General features: G+C 52.0%; 1 long non-coding RNA gene across 1 annotated transcript; it reads right to left on the minus strand.

Annotated features, from left to right (window-relative positions):
* LOC106509650 lies at positions 368-13,317 on the minus strand. The gene is made up of 3 exons (XR_001307350.2): positions 12,237-13,317; positions 10,150-10,415; positions 368-6,057 (listed from the first exon to the last, which is right to left on the minus strand). It is a non-coding gene; the product is annotated as an uncharacterized LOC106509650 (long non-coding RNA).

The following is a 14,045-nucleotide window of genomic DNA, read 5'->3' on the forward strand; positions in this document are numbered from 1 at the left end:
GCTGTGGCTGTGGCGTAGGCCGGCAGCTGTAGCTGATTTGACCCCTAGCCTGGGAACCTCCATATGCCCTGAGTTCAGCCCTAAAAAGACATCAAAGAAAATAGAGACAGTGGTTGAAATGTACATTTCCTGTAATTTCATATTGTGACCTGGGACTGGGCACAGCCATGTGGCCTGAGTGGGAACTCAGAGCTGGATGCCTGGAGAAGGTCCCTGTGGGACACCGACCAGGTTTGAGTGTAGACAGGTCTGTGGATACAGCGAGATCCTCGAGAACCTTTAGGGGCCCCACCCCAGGAACGTGATGCATATGGGAAAATCTGCAATTCTCCACACATTTTCTAAGAAGTGAGGAAATGGTTGTGGCCAAATCTTAGAATTCAGAATTTATTCAACATTACAATATGCATCTTAGAGGGAACATCTTTGTTATGAATGGAGGCGACTTTTCTCAGGGCTCCCGTCCTCCAGAACATTCTAACATTCATTTTGGAAAGAGTCCTTGTTTGAGGGAGGCATCCGTCAGCTTTCTGACGCCTCACATGGCATCGGCTAATTCACATTCAGAAGTGCTACAAATGCCGTCAATGTGGGCGCCTGCGGGAAAGGAAAGCTCATTCAACGTCAGAGAATTCACACTGGAGAAAAACCATATGCACAGAACGGATGTGCGAATGCTTTTAGACTGTGCTCAGAGCTAATTAGACATCTGGGATTTCAGAGCGGCCAGGAGCCCCGCGAGCAGAATGGGTGGGGAAGAGCCTGGAGCCAGAGTTCCAGCCTTAGACTGTCAGCACGTTCCTTGGGACTCGAAGCGGGCACCTGTGATGAATGTGGAAAGCTGTCGGGGGCAGCGTGAAGCACACTGAACGTCAGATCATTCGTGCGAGAGAGAAGCCAGTGCGTCAGAGCCGCGTGGCGCCATCTGGGGAGAGCGGAGCCCCTTCTCTCGTCTTTGGAGAACTCTCAGGAAAGCAGCACCCTGGGCGTAAAGACCGCAGGAGGGCCTTTAGTCAGTAATCAGGCTCATTCATTCTGGAGAAAAACCTTCATTAGGGAGAAGGAGGAAAAGCCTTCAGTTCTCTTCCCTGTTGGGTTTCAGAGCATCCTTAGTGACATATGGGGAAACTTTAGGGGGTGGGGAGAGTTCAGGGGTTGATTAAGTATCACACTGAAGCATTAATTGCATTAAGTAGGGGTTTCAACATTTTGCTTCTTCCACTGCAACCAAAGCTTTCATTCTTTTCTCCGATCATCTCAGAGGATTTTTTTTTTTTTAAATCTCTAATGTTTTAGCTTCCTTATATTAACCTTGCTTTTATAAGCTTAAATTCTTCTTCCAGGGGTATTCAGTCCATGTCTGCTGAATGAATGAAGTAATAATAACAGAGCCTCGTTTGGGCCCGGGGGCAGGACTCCATAAGGACGGTGTGTGGCTTACCCCCAGCAGCTGGAGGGTGCAAATTCTGCTGTGATTGCAACACATCTCTGTTCGGGGGGGCCCCATTTACTGGGTGAACTCCTGCGGGCCATGCGTCTTTACTGCTGAAGACTCTTTCGAGATGGGAAACGGGCTTTTGATTTTTCTCAAGTTCTGTATGTAGTGGAATAATATGTCATCTGAAGGGTACATTAGGACGATGCCAGGTTCTCTTTGTCTTCTAAAACTAGAAATTTAGAGAGGAAGGGCTAGAGTTCTGAGTTCAGCCTCTCATTTCATAAGGGAAGGGTCAGGCACATTTTCTGGTGTTCAAACAACATGAACCACACACTGCTTGATACAGGGTGGATCCGAAGAAGGCATAATCTGGTCCTTGTCAACCGCCAGCATTCTCTGCCCACAGCTGAAGGCCTTCTCCCCGGCCTAGGATTCGGAGTCTCCTAAAAGACACCCTTGTTTGCCACGACATCTCCTTTCCAGTTGAGGGAGAAGGGACTCAGGTCCTGGGTGTTTCTGGCTCCCGGCTTTGGTCAGAGGAGACAGAAAGCAAAGGTAGAGCAAAAAGGGGCAGGTGGAGACTGGACAGAGTGAGGAACATGGGGAGTAGCTGCCGTTGAGGGCGTCTCCCTCCTCAGAGGATATCAAATGTCCCCAAGGCTGGCTGGAGAGCAACGGAAAGGCCTAGGTTTCCACCCACGTAGTTTCACTGCCCTACATTTCTTCCAGCTGGCACCTGGGGCTCCCTAACATCCTGCTCTGTGACACTGGCCTTCTCCAGGGTTCATCCACCCCACCCACCCTTTGCTCATTCCAACTTAATGCTTCCCCCACCCCATGCGTTCCATGGCCTTCTGGCCTGAGCTTAGGCTCCGCCTCCCAGGGATAAATACCTCCCACCCCATCGCACTGCTTTGTTCTAAAATTCATTATTGTGCCCCATTTTAGAAGACTCGGGCTCATATGTCTAGAACATTCCCGAATCTTTCTTTCATTGGTGCCCTTTAGGCCCCAGGAACTGGAACTAAGTGCTAGAGTTGCTCGCCTCTGTGGGCTGTGACAAATCTTGACTTTTACTTCTTACTGTATGAGTCAGATTTCCAGTGTATAAACTTGGGCTGATTTTCCATGTGGAGCTACACCAAGAGCCGTGGGGCTCTAGGGAATTGCTGACGGAGAAGTTCAGAGGAGCGCTGCACTGGTGAAGAAGGCCTCAGGCTGCGAATAGCAGAAATCTGCTTAGAAAATAAAAGACATTTAATTGATAGATCATTAAGACTGGAAGTACGTGATTCCAGGATAGGTATAATGGCTCAACGCTATCATCAAGGACCCAGGCTTTTTTTAATCTGTTGCTTGGCCCATCTTGGTGTATTGGCTTTTTTGCTTGGTCTTTTTGCCTCATGGTCTCAAGATGGCTGCTCCAGCTCCAGCTATCACATCTCAAACATCCATGTTCAAAGCAGGACGAAGGGATGGGCCTCTTCAGTCTCTCTGCCTCTTTTGATCAGAAAGCAAACTTCTTCCCAGAATGTTCCCCGGCCATTTCTCTGTAAGTTTTGTTGGCAGAACTAAGTCACGTGCCCACTCACGTCTAAGCCAACAGTCAGCAAAGGGAGTAAGTAATGAGCTCACTGCAGTGACACCCACTGGGGCAGAGCAGGTCTAGTGGGCCCCAGGGTGGCTCCAGGGCCAGCCTGTCTCTCTGCCTTTCAGAGTCCCAGCTCCCTTCTGGTCATTCCTTCCTTTATCTTTTCACCAAAAGACGCTAGAAGTGCATTTTTTCTGTGTCACAGCTTGTTTTGCTTTTTTTTTAATCTCCAGCTTTCTTCCTCGCTGTAATTCTGGCCAACACATCAGTCCCTCCAGGCTCCTTCCTGTTCTCGCCACCTCTTGTCACACACTGCCCGTATGGTCTGATGTGGGGGTTCATGTTTCCTAAAAGGGGAATCTGACTGGTCTCACTGGCTTTCTTTATATTTCTGAGCCAGGGGACTTCAAAAGTTGTTGGCCAGCCTATATAGATCCTGGTCCAGTGACCTGTATGTGTGTGTGTAGGGGGGGCAGAGCAGGGTCACGAGATACAGCACAGCCACCTGGCAGCGGGGGCTGAATGAGACCCTTCCCCACAGAAGCGGCTGCGGGGTGGGGGGCAGAAAGGAGTGGAGAAGGGAACGGACAGTGGGTTCTGGGAGCCCAGGGCAACACTGTAAGATGAGGCCGCTCCACCGAGACGCCGCCTAGGAGAGCGCCGGGGCGCCAGACCCAGGAGTGAAAAAGCCAGTTTGGATACTTCATCCCCCTTTCAGTGGATGCCCCATGGAGGACGGGAGGGGAGTCTGGCTGGCAGACAGAACCCTTGAGCTAAGGCGACAGTTGAACCAGCCCAGCCAAATCCAGCTCTTCAGGTAACTCTGTTTGAGGTCCAGTCAGGGTGGAACAGAAATAAGATGTCCTTGCTTTGCTCCACCTGTTATTACCCTATCTTCAGAACTGAGAGCCTAAGCACAGATCTCCCCAGGTTCCCGAAGCAGAAAGTCCAGTGACTGCTAGTAGGAAGCTGGGCATTTGTCGTGAACACGGCTTTAATGGGGTGGGAAGCACTCAGCACCGACTCGACGTGTTCTCCTAGAAACCAGTTTGTGGCTTTAATGGGCCACAGGAGAGACTGGAGAAGCAGAACTGTTTCAAGAAAACCATGTAACGGGGGACAGGAGATGGGCTGGTTATCCCAGCACAGGGAATGCAAAAAATCCCGCAGTGGGAGAACGAGCACTTTCAAAAGCCCAGCTGTTGGGCAGACCTGGCTTTGAATCCTATTCCCCTACTTCTTAGTTGCATGACCTTGGGCAAGTTATTTGGCCTCTCCATGTCTTAGTTTCTTCATTTGTAATGTGAGGATAGAAACGGCCCGTTTCAAGGCTCGATGGGGGGATTAAATGAGATGCTGCGTGTGAAGCACGGAACGCTCGGTGGTCAGTGCCGTCGTCCTCAGTCTCACGCCCCCGGGAGTGGGGCCGAGCCCCTGCAAGGATGGCCAGCTCGCCAGCGCCCGTCAGAAGAGCCTCGTGGTGCTTCTCTCGGGGTCCTCCAGGGTGGGGAGTGGGGGTGGGGGGGTCACTTCGCACACCATAAAGTGCTTTACAGCTTTCCTTCTAGTTGCTGGAGCCACTTCCCAGAAGCCTTTGGGACAGTTTGTCTGGAACCGCCGGTGCCAGCTCCCCAGCAGTGCCGCGCTGAGAGGCCCCCAGCCGTCCAGTCCTTGCTCTCCCAGGAGCCTTCCCTGGATTAGCCATCTCAGCCTCCTCTGCCTCTTTAATCATGTCTGACTCGTTTGGTCTCGGGGTTGTCGTGGGAAGAGTATCTGAGAGGGTCCGCTAGAGACCCAGGACGTGCCAGCTAGAAGCTTCCAAGACAGGAGCCCCCAAACCCAGTGACCAGCTGGCCTCCTGCCCAGGGACGACCTCGGGAGCGGTGAGCCTTTGGTAAGCAGACAGCGAGGCGGCTGGTCCGGGCCCTCCCTTTCTTTCTCTCCTCAACGCGCGACGATCTGCTCACATCTTCACCAGGCTTAAGTACAGCTGATCAGAGACAGCCTTGGATGCTGAGGACATGCAGTTCTTCTGGGCAGTGCCCAACCCAGGACCAGCTCTTAGGATCCCACCATGAACATTTCTAACTCACTGGCTTTTAAAGAAATTTAGATCAGAGCGCCGAGGCCATAAAAGTCCCTGGATGGACAGACAGAAGTAGTCCCCTTTTTTGCAGGGGAGAGAGAGAGTCTGCAGCTAACAAAAGACAAGGGGTGTCTGCATTTTGTGCTTGACTCAGAATTCCGACATACACCAAGAGGATGGTGTACCCCTGGGGGGCGGCCCGGGGGGGAACCTTTCAGCCCAGTTGTTAACATCAGTTCTCCCAGTCACTTCCTCGCACTCCTGGGTTGCTGCTCACTACAGAAGCGCTGCTCACCTACTCTGTGCCAGGCAAATACCTACTACGTGCCAGGCATGGAGCGAGGCACTTGAAAATAGAGATGTTTCAGACATAGACCTTGCTCTCAAAGAGTTCCAGGTTCCTGCTGAGGGTGCCCCCAAGCCGGCCCTCCTTAACCAGGACACCGGCTGCCTCTCCAACATCCTGACGCCTTGCTTGTTCCCTGCCTCCCCCTTCTTAAGGCATAAGAAGGTCAGGAAGGACCAGAGGGTTCAAGGGCACTTGCAGGGTTAGTGCAGCGCATGGCGGCCAGCAGTACCTCTCAGGTAGAACCCAGGCAACGGGACTAAGCATCTGCCACCTTACGGACATCCGGGCTAATCTGGCTGCCAGTGGGGGTGGGGGCGTAGGGGGGGCAGGGTGGCAGTCGGGACGAAATCACCTTCCTCCCGCGTGACTTGGGAGAGAAGGGCTGACGGCCAGCCCAGGGAAGGCAGGCTGCGACCTCACAGGTAACGCATCGCCACCCGCCACCGCCTTGAACCACAGTCTGCGCTCAGCGTGGTGTCCACGGCCACATACAGTCACCAGTTCCCAAGCCGTCCCATGTCCCTCGATGTTCAGAGGTGCCGCGAAGAGCACAAAGGACAAGATGTGGTTCTTCCTCAGAGTCTGAAATCTGTCTGAGAAGAAAAGGCATAAGAAGGTCAGGAAGGACCAGAGGGTTCGAGGGGTGCTAAACGGGGCGTAGGGGCAGTGGACCCGTGAGCAGAGTGCAGGGTGGAGCCCCACTGCAGGCCCGCAGAGTCCCAGGAAGGCTTCCTGGCAGAGGTGGGCTTTGGGCTCAGAGCGTGGGCAGCATTTGGAAGGACGGCGGGTGGGGGCTGCACATGACCGTGGGTGGGCTCAAGACAGTTTCCTCATCAACCCCCTTGTGAAACAGGGTTCAGCCAGTGCTTCCTCTTCCTGCTCCGGAATCACCACAGCCAGAGGCTGGACGGCGCATGCAGGTGCAGGCTGAGCTTGCTTTGCAGAAGTGGGGGCCTGAGGAGACTCTCATTTCCTGTGGTGCCAATACAGCGGGAGGCCAGGGCCAAGGACTTGCAGGCAACACCAACACTGCTCAGCCTTTCTGCCAAAACGTCACTGCGCAGGGCATCCTGGAGGCCCCTCTGCTTCTCGGAGGCCGGGACCTGGGGCACTGTTACTGATGGTGTCACTGTGGGAAACCAGAGACTCTTAAGCCCAAACCTCGCTCCACCTGCAGGAGACATGTGGCCAGGCACCTGGACCACAATTTGGCAGAACATCAAAGAATTCAGATGGCAGAGGAAATCTCTGAGCACTCTGCATAAGGGGGCACTTCCATTCATCTCCTAATTCACGCCAGAGAGATCCCTGATGAATGGTGCCCATGCAGGAGAGTCCTCAGAGTGAGCAGCAGCTATCAGAGCTCGTGGCGAGGCCGGGTGCACAGGAAGCCGACAGAGCAAAGAGCTCAGCCTGGAGTGCATTGCCCCAGAGAAGACTTGCAACCCCAGGCGCAAAGGTGCCCCCAGAAGGCACGGCCTCACCCGGTGGGTCAGCCATTCTGGAGCTCAGTCTTTGACAAGTAATGATGGCGTGGGGGTGACCATTTGAGGAAAAACCAGCCCCCGTCATCACCCGAAGTTTCTGACTGGAGAGAGGGCAGGGGCTTGTCATGGACGAGGGGGCTCTTGGAGTGCTTTGGCCTCAGGAATCACGGAGGCCACTGGGTCCGAGAAGGATGGTCAGAGGGGCCCCAGAGCTCACGTTGTATAAAGTGGTCATGGCAGAGAAAAGCACGATGAAAGAGCAAATTTAGAAAATGATTTTGTTGGAACTTGTACTTTTAGCACCTGTAATGGGCAGACAGATGTGGGCCGGGAGGGAGGCAGCCACCCTGAGGGAGAGAGTCTGCCCAGAGGACATGGTCATCCGCCTGCAACCCCTGGGGTCCACTTGCCGGGGGGCCTAGGAGAGAGGAGTCGGCTCTGGAGCTCTCAGGGCCCCTCCCCCTTCCTCTCCTTCCAGTAAAGTTCTGGCCTATGTCTTCCGCATGCCTACCTCTTCCGGTGCTGCCCAGGAGGGGCCACCTGACCATCAAGGGGTTTGGGCAGCTGGTGAACCCGCCCCAGGGGATGCTGCTGGCACTAGTCCATTCATTCATTCATTTAACAGATACTTTCAAGCATTTCTTCCACTCTGTGCCAGCACATTGTTTGTGCTGGGATAAAGGACAGGGGAGAAGGAGGCAGCAGCACAGGTGGCTTTGGCCACCTTGGGGAAGAGAGAGGGGAATCAGGACTACAGGACCACCTCTGAGACGGCAGGGTGTCTCTGTCCCAGGGGGGCTTCGGAGAGGGGAGGGAAGGCTCTGATCAAAGACTGCCTCCCACGTGACAGATCAGCATGTGCTTCACCTGCAGGCAGGACTGTGGTCTCCACTTTGTAAATAAAGAAAATGAGAGGAGTTCCTGTTGTGCCTCAGTGGACTAAGAACCCAGCTAGTGTCCATGAGCATGCCGGTCGGATCCCTGGCCTCACTCAGTGGATTAAGGATCTGGCATTGCCATGAGCTGTGGTGTAGGTCGCAGATGTGGCTTGGATCCTGCATTGCTGTGGCTGTGGTGTCGGCCAGCAGCTGTGGCTCCGATTCTACCCCTAGCCCAAGAACTTCCATATGCCGTAGGTGCAGCCCTAAAAAAAAAAAAAGAGCTAGCGGGTGGCACAGGTAGTTTAGGTCTGTATCACTCCTGATCCATCTTCCCACCGCCTGAAGGAGGGAACAGACCCTCCAGCCCACTGTTCCTTGTGCAGTGTTTCTGGAGGCTTAGGGGACAGGGAGAGGCACCTGGCGAAGCGGGAGGGAAGGGGATGGAAGAGACAGGGACTGGCTTTTGCAGACTCTACTTTGGGGAGTGGGGAAAGGCACACTCACTCATTCACTCATCCACCCACCCGTTCATCCATTTAGCAGATCTTTACTGAGCCCTGTGGAGGGCCAGGCGCTGTGCTCCAGCGCTGGGGATGCCACTGAGGAAGAGGGACACGGCCCTGACCTCACGGAACTTTTATTCTAGGAGGCGGCTGGTCCAGCAGGCGATGCGCTTTGCAAGGGGCAGTACTGGGCTCCGCAGCAGAGGAGAGTCCTGACCTGGACTTCTGGGAAGGAGTGACACGTGAGGTAAGACCTAAAGGAACAAGCATCAGCCTGGAGGATGCTGGGAAGTGGCTTCCAGAGAGAAATGTGCTGGAAGGTCTGCAGGTGATGAGCAGAGCGAAAGGAGCCGAAAGACGGCCCACGTGTGCAAGACAGGGTGTGATGTGGAAGCAGGGAGGGACCAGGTCATCCAGGGCTCCTAAAAGGAACTCAGACTGGCCCCTAAGAACAAGGGTCCAAGAGCTATGAAGAGTGCTAATCTCAGGGAGGCCCTGAGCAGTCTGTAGTTTATCCCTTTCCTGGAAGCCCAGAGCTGAACCCTAACAAGATAAGTCATCTGAGGATTCAGCAAACTAGGGCGACACAGTCAAGGTCATGAAGGAGTAAGTTCTGTCCAGTTTCCTTGTGAACCAAGGAGGTTTCCAAGAGGCGCAGTGAGCAGAGTGAGCAATAAAGCTAGGACGGAGTGCTGGGGGCTTGATCTCAAGGAGGAAACCTCTGGTGCTTGAAGGACAGACCTGAGGGGTCCCCGCGGCTTTGGGGCAGACTGCGTGGGCAAGCATCTCCCTCTTGTGGCCGAGATAGGTACTGCGCCTGCATTCTCAAGTAGGCCTGTGACTTGGCTCTAGGTTCTGACCAGGGAAGCCTGGTGAAATGAAGCTGTGGACTCTGGAAGGTGCCTCACCTCTTTTCTTCTTCTTCTTCCTTTCTTTTTTTTTAAAGGCCACAGCTGCAGCATATGGAAGTTCCCAGGCTAGGGGTCGAATCAGAGCTGCTGCTGCCACCAGCGTATGCCACGGCCACAGCAACACCAGATCCGAGCCATGTCGGCAACCTACACCACAGCTCATGGCAACACTGGATCCTTAATATATTGAGAACCATCATCTGCATGGATGCTAGTTGAGTTCATCACCCTCTGAGCAACAACAGGAACTCCTCTTTTTTTTTTTTTGGGGAAACCTGAACAGTGGAGAAAGAAAATGCTAGAAAGACAGTCAAGTGTTATCAGTGATTATGGAATAGGTTCTGGAATAGGTGACTCATTTTTTTTGTGCTTATATGTACTTGAAAATGTGGATGTGTATTAGTTTTGTTGATAATAGAAAAAAATGTATTATGCTTTTTTCTAAAAAAGAGCAGAAGTGACAGAGAAGTAGCCCAAGTGGGGACACTCAAGTGGAGGCCAGGTGGCTAAGGGGACCGAGTGGCTTGGTGAGGAGCTGCTGCCCAGGTGCCCTTCCACAGCTGTGCAGAGGTCTGCGCTGGGGACAGGCTTCCTGGAGGCCACCCTCTTGGCCGCTTCTCTCCAGCTGTGCCCTTAGCTCACACACACCTGGCCTCAAGTCCCTGCCCCTCTGCCAGTCTCCCATCAGAGTAACACCCTGCCCACCTGGTCACACAGCGGGCCTGACCGCCAGGTTCTGGGTGACCTGGAAGTGTATTCCACATGCTCACAGCTGAGCACTCTCTCCTGTGTGGGCTCTGACTTGGAGTGAGGGCTGGGTCTGCTTAGAAACCACAGCCACACATATTCCATCTGTGGGGTCTCTTCCTAGACACCTTTTCTGGTTGGGGACACGGAACTCACCTGGCCCGCAGTTCTGGTCACTCTTGTCACTTTGTGGCTTCTTTCTTCTCTCTCCTGCTAAAAACTCTTCTTTGGGGCAGGGCAGCTGATTGGCCTCCCCTGTGGGAGGTTCCCTGATGCTGGTCTAAGGTACTGAATCGAGGGGTTGAGGACACAGCCCTGTTGTCATTCTTGCCTGGAGAAGTCCCCGGGGCGGCTCGCTTGTGCAGCCGGAGGGCTAATTTCAGAGAAACTCCTCATGAACATCTTTATATTTCAGAAATGTTCTGAAATACATAAAATACATTTAAAAAATCATATAAGCCCCCTTGATTATGGAAATTTTCAATCGCACTAAAGAGAATAGACAATAATACAACAAACTTTCATGTGCCCATCACCCAGCTTCTTTAACTCTTCATTTTCTGCCAATCCTGCTTCTGCCATACCCCATCACACTGTGTGTGTGCCTGCGTACTTCTTTGGAGTATTTTATTTATTTTGCTTCTTAGGGTGGCATATGGAAGTTCCCAGGCTGGGGGTCCAATCAGAGCTGTAGCCACCGGCCTACACCACAGCCACAGCAATGTGGGATCTGTGCCATGTCTGTGACCTTCACCACAGCTCATGGCAACACCGGATTCTTTTAATTCACTGAACAAGGCCAGGGACCGAACCGGCACCCTCGTGGACACTAGTCGAGTTCGTTACTGATGAGCCACAAGGGGAACTCCTGTGTGGAGTATTTTAAAGTAAACCCCAGACAGTATATCTTCCTTCCTTGCTTTTTTTTTTTTTTTTTTTTTTAGGTCTGCACTTGTGGCATATGGAGGTTCCTTGCCTGGGGGTCAAGTTGGAGCTATGCCACAGCAACGCTGGATCTGAGCTGAGTCTGTGACCTGCCCTGCAGTTCACAGCAACGCTGGATCCTTAACCCACTGAGAGAGGCCAGGGATCGAACCTGTGTCCTTATGGATACTAGTCGAGTTTGTTATCACTGAGCCACAGCAGGAACTCCCAGTATATCTTCCTTCTGATAGATAACTAACATCTCTAGCAGATAAGAATTGATTGATTTTAGGGGGCACATATACCATCATAGAATAGTTTAGTGGTCTCCCTGTACCCATCTCACCTCCAGTAATTATATAGACACCCAGCCAGGATCCTTTCATCTGCTCTCCCCTCCCCCACCACACTGGATACTTTTCAAGAAAATCTCAGACATTTCACCCCTAACATCTGCAATAGGTGTCTCTAAAACTTTTTCTTTTTAAAGCACAACCCCAATGATCACAACTAACAAATTTAAACAGTAATTCCTTAATATTGTCCATGTTGACATTTCCCTGATTTTTAAAAACTGCACAGTTGGTTGTCAAATCATGATCCAAATAAGGTCTACAGGTTGCCTTTGGCTGCCAAGTCTATTCAGGTCCACTTCCCTCTTTTAAAATTTTTATTTAATTTTATTTTTTGTCTTTTTAGGGCCGGACCCTCGGCATATGGAAGCACCCAGGCTAGGGGTGGAATCTGAGAGGTAGCCGCCAGCCTACACCACAGCCACAGCAACGCCAGAAATGACCCGTGTCTGCGACCTACACCACAGTACCACAGCTCAGGGGCAAGGCGGGATCTTTAACCCACGGAGTGTGGCCAGGAATAGCACCTGCATCCTCTTGGATGCTAGTCAGATTCGTTTCCGCTGAGCCACGACCTCCCTCTTAAAAAGTTTTTTTAATCTTGTAATTTGTTAAAATATTTCAGCAGTTTGTTCTTTGAACGAAATGACACTTAAATGCTTAAGTGCCTGTTCTGTGCCAGGCACTGCTTTGTGCTGAAAATAAAGATGGGAGCAGATTTGGGGGAAATGACTGACTCTCTAGGCTACGGTATGTCTTCTCTAACAGAAGAGGATTGGGCTAGATGCTCTCTAAGGGCTCCACCCTGATCCTCTCGGATCCCCCTCTCATCACTACCATCCCCTGCGTGAGTCTCCTCAAACCGCACCCACACTTATTCCCAGGGAACCCTCGCCGTGACCCAGCCGTGCGGGGACACTGGGGCAGGTTGGGGCCGACACCCCGCCTTTCCGGGCAGCCGCCCACCTGCCTGGGTGCTCCGAGGCCGAGGCAACGCTGGAGGAGCTCGGCCGCACGCTGCAAAACCGCTCTGAGCGCCGCGGCGAGCGGTAACGGCAGCGGCGCGGACCTCGGACACCGGCGGCGCGGTCCAACTACACTTCCCAGAGCCCTCTGCGGCCAGCCAGTTACTACGGAGACGGGCCGGGCTCGTCGGCTTAGCGACTGCCAACTGGCCTGGGCCTTCGGGTGCTCGTAGTCAGAACAGCCTCCACCCCCACGGCTTCCAAACGGGCTGGCCACGCGCTCCCGCCACCCAGTCCTTGCTTCTGGGGCCCAAGGAAGCCGACCTATTAGGCCGGGCCGGGGTCCGGCCCCAGGGAGGCCGAACTACATTTCCCAGGAATCCCCGTGCACACTCCGCTTCCTTTCGTGAAGACCCAAAAGGGTAACGTCGAGTTGTTGCCAAGGAGACCAGACCCAGGCTATCCGGGCCCCTGAAGCCGGTGAAGAGAGGAGCTGTAGACAGAGAAGAGGGATAGAAGAGAGGAGCGTGGGAAATTTGGCTATAAAGCAACATAAAGCGAATATTCTCTTCTGTCTAGTTTCTGCGGGCGCTTAGGGCCCGCTCAAGCATCGCACAGCCCTCTGGGAAATGAAGATATGCTCGCCTAAGGACTATGGGAAATGTAGTCACTGATTAACGGCCACTTCCTCGAACCTGGAACAGGGGCTTGAATTTTCCCTGCCTTTACCTTCCTGTCCACTTAAACACAGTGTTTACCTTTGTCCCTTTCCTCTTCGTGTCAACCCTCAGTGCTTATTTCAGACATTCCCTTCAGTCTGTACTCCACGAGGTCATCAAAGTAATTGTTCCTGCTCTGGGCTCTTACACAGCTAAGAGAACCAAGGCCTGGGAATTGGCTGGCATGTCTCCCACTGGTTTCATGCATAAGAACCATCCTCTAGATTGTCCATCTCATTTGTAATTGATAGCGAGTGTTAATTTTATTTATTTATTTTGCTTTTTAGGGCCACATTGGTGGCATATCGAAGTTCCAAGGCTAGGGGTCTAATTGAAGCTACAGCTGGCGGATTGAAGCCATGTCTGTGACCTACACCACAGCTCATGGCAAGGCTGGATCCCTGACCCACTGAGCGAGGCCAGGGATCAGACCCACATCCTCATGGATACTAGTCGGATTAGTTTCCACTGCACCACAATGGAATCACCGTTGTTACTATTTTTAAAAAAATGCAGGGCACAACTTGCTTTGAACATTTGCATGCCCAAAAGGGTAATAAATTCCAAGTGTAGTGAATTTGCAAAATATTCTTGAAAAGTACTTGAAATAGGTTTCTATCAGTAGAAACCAAGTTCCTCATAGTCTGATAAAGTAGAATTTTCTCAGAACAAAATATTTCATTACATGATCTGGTTAAATCACACTTAGGTGTTTTCTGGGCCTCGTCACATAAAAGATAAAAAAAAACCCTCCATGATATTTCTTATATAAAGTGTCACAAAATTCCAGTAAGACTATAAAGTAGATGAGGCTTTTGTTGTTTTTTTACACAATGCTTTGCAAGTCTAAGATCTATAATTACGCCTGATCCAAAGAGTATGGATGGAGTAAATCAGCACTGAGGCTGAAAGGAGGCATACTTTTAAAGGCTATCAGAAAGCCTAGATAGGAATGAGCTGTACGGTGTAAAAAGACAGATGAGGTGTTGCTCACATCAAAGCACTAAGAACTTTCCTTTTGAAGTGGGAATACTTGGCAGACACAGTATTTCCATTAGCTTCTAACTTTGGTAGGAAGAATGGCCCAGATC

Source organism: Sus scrofa, chromosome 3 (genome assembly GCF_000003025.6).
Source record: "Sus scrofa isolate TJ Tabasco breed Duroc chromosome 3, Sscrofa11.1, whole genome shotgun sequence".
Taxonomy (NCBI): domain Eukaryota; kingdom Metazoa; phylum Chordata; class Mammalia; order Artiodactyla; family Suidae; genus Sus; species Sus scrofa.